The sequence below is a fragment of the Papaver somniferum genome, chromosome 2 (assembly GCF_003573695.1).
Source record: "Papaver somniferum cultivar HN1 chromosome 2, ASM357369v1, whole genome shotgun sequence".
Taxonomy (NCBI): domain Eukaryota; kingdom Viridiplantae; phylum Streptophyta; class Magnoliopsida; order Ranunculales; family Papaveraceae; genus Papaver; species Papaver somniferum.
The window spans coordinates 50392741-50398740 of record NC_039359.1 but is presented as its reverse complement, the minus strand read 5'-3'; positions in this window follow the sequence as shown (position 1 = coordinate 50398740).

Below are 6000 nucleotides of genomic sequence, written 5' to 3'. Positions count from 1 at the left end.
TAACTTGATTTGCAAGTATCTCATCCTATCAATATGACTCGAAAAATACATGTTTAGACACATGCCCATGCGCGTATACCATGCACCAAGTTCCTCTTCTACTCGTATTTATTTTTGGCGAATTTTTCTTTAGAAATTAATTCCAAAAATATTTTCTTAAGAGTTTTATTTGTGGGAAATTCCTTTTACGAGTTTTACTTGTTTTTGAAGAAAACCAAAACCTAACTTGATTTGCAAGTATCTCATCCTATCAATATGACTCGAAAAATACATGTTTCGACACATGCCCATGCGCGTATACCATGCACCAAGTTCCTCTTCTACTCCTATGTATTTTTGGCAAATTTTTCTTTAGAAATTAATTCCAAAAATATTTTCTTAAGAGTTTTATTTGTGGGAAATTCCTTTTACGAGTTTTACTTGTTTTTGAAGAAAACCAAAACCTTACTTGATTTGCAAGTATCTCATCCTATCAATATGACTCGAAAAATACATGTTTCGACACATGCCCATGCGTGTATACCATGCACCAAGTTCCTCACAACATATATATATTTAAATAATTTACAGAAACCTAACTATAGAAAGACATACGAAGCAAACACCAAAGATAAACAACAAAAGAGAAAGGATCTAGCATTCTACCTCAATTGAGTTGATCCTCCACTGATTTTTCTAATTAATCTTCCTCCTCAAGAACCCTAGCTCCATCTCCTTCTCCTCTCATTCTAGCCTTTTCTTCTCTAACCTCTAACTCTCTCCCCTAATTTTAATTATAATTATAAAACCTATATTAATACAATATTAAAACTATCACTAATATACAAATTTATTATTTTGTTTATCTTTTCATTTTACCTTAATTTTATCTATTTATTAAAAGGACTCTATTTCCACCTATAGTTTTCCTAGTTCAAACAACTCACCTAGGATAAGGCCAAAGAACAACAATCTAAATAACAAGTTCGAGGGTATAACCCGACCCGAAACCGTAACTAAAATACAGGTATTACATTCTACCACCCTTGAAAGAAATTCCGTCCCGAAATTTAGATTATACCTATAAGTTCAAAATGTCACATAAATAAATAAATACACTAAACAATATGACAATACAATCCAGCACACGGTTAGCAATTCACATGAATTTTTACAAAGCCATGATACAACTAGTTAGATGAAACAAGCAATATAACATTCAAATCATACAAGCCGCATATCAACACACGAAACAATTTCTTGACGCTCCCATTCAAGATCTAAAGCCTAGATCTCTGATACCAACTTGTAACACCCCGAGTTCCGGACCAGGGTCAAACCCATATGGAGATCCGAACTCGAAGCGTTACGGGTCGGAAAGAGACTTATGCACATATATTTCTCTTAGTTATTTTTTTTATTACAACAAATATTATTTTCAACAAATCATTCAATTCATTTGTTTAATCATGAATTCACAATGAAATATTGTTTCTAACAAATCATCTTAAGATTTCAAAACAAGACTTCACAATATTAATATTATATCAGCAAATCATCCTTCAATCACGAGTTCATAATACCAATAATACTTTCAATAACTCATCCAATTAGATTTCACACACGAATTCATAACACTATCAATATTTTCTATAAATACTTCAAATCGTATTTCAGTGCTTGAGTTCATAAAGCCAATAAGGTTTCCACAAATCAGTCAATAGAGATTTCAACAAACGATTCACAAATTAATATTGTCACCAACAAACCATGAGTTTACAATACCAATATAATTGTCAAATATTCATTCATCAATGATTTAATACATCTATTCACGTATTAATATACACAGAGAAAACATGAGTTCACTAATCATCCATTTGGGATTTAACACATCAATTCATAATTCATCCATTTAAGATTCAATTCATGAGTTCATAAAACCAATTATTTTCCAACAAATCATTTAATCTATATTTCAACACATCTCACCAAAAAATCTTGAGTTCACGGTACGAAAACCTTGGTTCGTACACCCACCTATCGTTTAACGGCACGGAAAGCCTCCATCGATGGTCAGGAACGAAAGTTCCTATGGGGATCATACCCATTTGCTCTCAGGGATCATTACCCGTTTCATTAACAGTACGAAAACCTTGGTTCGTACACCACCTATCGTTTATCGTCACGGACAGCCATCATCGATGGTCGGGAAACCCAATTTCCCATGGGGATCATTACCCATTTAACTCCCGGGGATCATTACCCGCCGTTATCATGAAACATGTTACATATAACGGTAAAACATGAACTCATTTAATTTTATAAATCATTTTTACGAACAACACAAGCAACCATGGCTTAACAACATGAATTTCTTTCAACCATTTAACCAAACACACTAATTGCAGACATTTTACATCATTTGTTTCAGGTGATAACATTTTCCGATCTCCCTAAATTTGTTACTGAACATTCCTGATACCATAGTGTATAACCTATCCAAATTTCACGTCAAACTAACGGCTCAATAAAAAGATAATGATTTTACAAACGCATCACAAAATCTGGGCAGATAACACCAGTTTACCATAATATTCACCATAAATTGATATTAGTCTCAAATTAAGAAAACCCAAAGTATAATGAAAGATAATACATTTATCTACAACTTTGGTTAAGACTCCAAATCATTTTAGCATCATTAAGACTACCTAAGAGCATCAAAACCACTGTAAAATGAAACTGTCCAGAATTTCAGAAACTATGATCCAAATTACAAGAAACATTCACCGTTGAATTTATGCTGGAAAATTCTCAAAATTTAACAAGAGGTACCTAATCATGTTGTCTATGAAAGGAAGATGCCTGATCATCAATACATATATATATTTAAATAATTTACAGAAACCTAACTATAGAAAGACATACGAAGCAAACACCAAAGATAAACAACAAAAGAGAAAGGATCTAGCATTCTACCTCAATTGAGTTGATCCTCCATGATTTTTCTAATTAATCTTCCTCCTCAAGAACCCTAGCTCCATCTCCTTCTCCTCTCTTTCTAGCCTTTTCTCTCTAACCTCTAACTCTCTCTCCTAATTTTAATTATAATTATAAAACCTATACTAATACAATGTTAAAACTATCACTAATATACAAATTTATTATTTTGTATCTTTTCATTTTACCTTAATTTTATGTATTTATTAAAAGGACTCTATTTCCACCTATAATTTTCCTAGTTCAAGCGACTCACCTATGATAAGGCCAAAGAACAACAATCTAAATAACAAGTTCGAGGGTATAACCCGACCCGAAACCGTAACTATAATACAGGGTATTACATTCTACCACCCTTGAAAGAAATTCCGTCCCGAAATTTAGATTATACCTATAAGTTCAAAATGTCACATAAATAAATAAATACACTAAACAATATGACAATACAATCCAGCACACGGTTAGCAATTCACATGAATTTTTACAAAGCCATGATACAACTAGTTAGATGAAACAAGCAATATAACATTCAAATCATACAAGCCGCATATCAACACACGAAACAATTTCTTGACGCTCCCATTCAAGATCTAAAGCCTAGATCTCTGATACCAACTTGTAACACCCCGAGTTCCGGACCAGGGTCAAACCCATATGGAGATCCGAACTCGAAGCGTTACGGGTCGGAAAGAGACTTATGCACATATATTTCTCTTAGTTATTTTTTTTTATTACAACAAATATTATTTTCAACAAATCATTCAATTCATTTGTTTAATCATGAATTCACAATGAAATATTGTTTCTAACAAATCATCTTAAGATTTCAAAACAAGACTTCACAATATTAATATTATATCAGCAAATCATCCTTCAATCACGAGTTCATAATACCAATAATACTTTCAATAACTCATCCAATTAGATTTCACACACGAATTCATAACACTATCAATATTTTCTATAAATACTTCAAATCGTATTTCAGTGCTTGAGTTCATAAAGCCAATAAGGTTTCCACAAATCAGTCAATAGAGATTTCAACAAACGATTCACAAATTAATATTGTCACCAACAAACCATGAGTTTACAATACCAATATAATTGTCAAATATTCATTCATCAATGATTTAATACATCTATTCACGTATTAATATACACAGAGAAAACATGAGTTCACTAATCATCCATTTGGGATTTAACACATCAATTCATAATTCATCCATTTAAGATTCAATTCATGAGTTCATAAAACCAATTATGTTTCCAACAAATCATTTAATCTATATTTCAACACATCTCACCAAAAAATCTTGAGTTCACGGTACGAAAACCTTGGTTCGTACACCCACCTATCGTTTAACGGCACGGAAGCCTCCATCGATGGTCAGGAACGAAAGTTCCTATGGGGATCATACCCATTTGCTCTCAGGGATCATTACCCGTTTCATTAACAGTACGAAAACCTTGGTTCGTACACCACCTATCGTTTATCGTCACGGACAGCCATCATCGATGGTCGGGAAACCCAATTTCCCATGGGGATCATTACCCATTTAACTCCCGGGGATCATTACCCGCCGTTATCATGAAACATGTTACATATAACGGTAAAACATGAACTCATTTAATTTTATAAATCATTTTTACGAACAACACAAGCAACCATGGCTTAACAACATGAATTTCTTTCAACCATTTAACCAAACACACTAATTGCAGACATTTTACATCATTTGTTTCAGGTGATAACATTTTCCGATCTCCCTAAATTTGTTACTGAACATTCCTGATACCATAGTGTATAACCTATCCAAATTCCACGTCAAACTAACGGCTCAATAAAAAGATAATGATTTTACAAACGTATCACAAAATCTGGACAGATAACACCAGTTTACCATAATATTCACCATAAATTGATATTAGTCTCAAATTAAGAAAACCCAAAGTATAATGAAAGATAATACATTTATCTACAACTTTGGTTAAGACTCCAAATCATTTTAGCATAATTAAGACTACCTAAGAGCATCAAAACCACTGTAAAATGAAACTGTCCAGAATTTCAGAAACTATGATCCAAATTACAAGAAACATTCACCGTTGAATTTATGCTGGAAAATTCTCAAAATTTAACAAGAGGTACCTAATCATGTTGTCTATGAAAGGAAGATGCCTGATCATCAATACAACATATATATATATTTAAATAATTTACAGAAACCTAACTATAGAAAGACATACGAAGCAAACACCAAAGATAAACAACAAAAGAGAAAGGATCTAGCATTCTACCTCAATTGAGTTGATCCTCCACTGATTTTTCTAATTAATCTTCCTCCTCAAGAACCCTAGCTCCATCTCCTTCTCCTCTCTTTCTAGCCTTTTCTTCTCTAACCTCTAACTCTCTCTCCTAATTTTAATTATAATTATAAAATCTATACTAATACAATGTTAAAACTATCACTAATATACAAATTTATTATTTTGTTTATCTTTTCATTTTACCTTAATTTTATGTATTTATTAAAAGGACTCTATTTCCACCTATAATTTTCCTAGTTCAAGCGACTCACCTCACCTATGATAAGGCCAAAGAACAACAATCTAAATAACAAGTTCGAGGGTATAACCCGACCCGAAACCGTAACTATAATACAGGGTATTACATTCTACCACCCTTGAAAGAAATTCTGTCCCGAAATTTAGATTATACCTATAAGTTCAAAATGTCACATAAATAAATAAATACATTAAACAATATGACAATACAATCCAGCACACGGTTAGCAATTCACATGAATTTTTACAAAGCCATGATACAACTAGTTAGATGAAACAAGCAATATAACATTCAAATCATACAAGCCGCATATCAACACACGAAACAATTTCTTGACGCTCCCATTCAAGATCTAAAGCCTAGATCTCTGATACCAACTTGTAACACCCCGAGTTCCGGACCAGGGTCAAACCCATATGGAGATCCGAACTCGAAGCGTTACGGGTCGGAAA